Below are 777 nucleotides of genomic sequence, written 5' to 3' on the forward strand. Positions count from 1 at the left end.
AGAAAAACACGAGATGTCGAGTAAGAAGAGGAGTTCGAAGAAAGGGTCTTTGCCCGCGAATGTTTCTGAAGAGCTTCGAGTGCCGAAGATGGAATGAGTTCCTCATTCGGTAGACTCCACCGAGAATGAGGCATGGTGGGTGGCGTGTTATGGTTTGATCACGCCTCCCTTAGAAAAATCGTTCCCGGTCATGAACCGTCGTCCGGTGGGGGAAGGCGCGCCGAGTAGGAGCACTAGCAGATTTCTCGAGGTCATGCGGTCGTTCTACCATATTTCGGACGCGGTGGAATTCAGGATTCCTTGTCAAGGAGAGTGCGCTAGTAGTCCCCCGAGGGCTTCTTTACTTGTTACGAGGCATTTGTAGTGCGTTGCCGTTTATGGTTTCCGATCCCCGAGATCACCGTCCGTGTGTTGGGTCGTTTCGGGGTGGCGATAAGCCAACTGAATCCTCTTAGCATCCAGCACCTCATAGGGATCCTGGTCCTGAGCTACGAACATGGTCTCTCTCTCTTACCGTTGATCATTTCGAAGCGCTTCTTCGATTACAGATCATCCGGGATACATACACGTACAGGCTAGTTCCTCGGAACTTCATGTCGGTGGTAAAGGGGTTCACTTCTAACTTCAACTCGTGGAGGAAGTTTTTCTTCTTCGTTCGTGTAAACGCAGCGTCCGTTGAGGAGAGTTGCATCCCACTGTTTCGGAGGTTGCCGAACGATCGTCCTTCTATCAACCCTCTTGCTCCGTTTCCTGAGGACATTATTGCGATGAGGGATC

The sequence above is a fragment of the Brassica oleracea genome, chromosome C8 (genome assembly GCF_000695525.1).
Source record: "Brassica oleracea var. oleracea cultivar TO1000 chromosome C8, BOL, whole genome shotgun sequence".
Lineage (NCBI taxonomy): Eukaryota > Viridiplantae > Streptophyta > Magnoliopsida > Brassicales > Brassicaceae > Brassica > Brassica oleracea.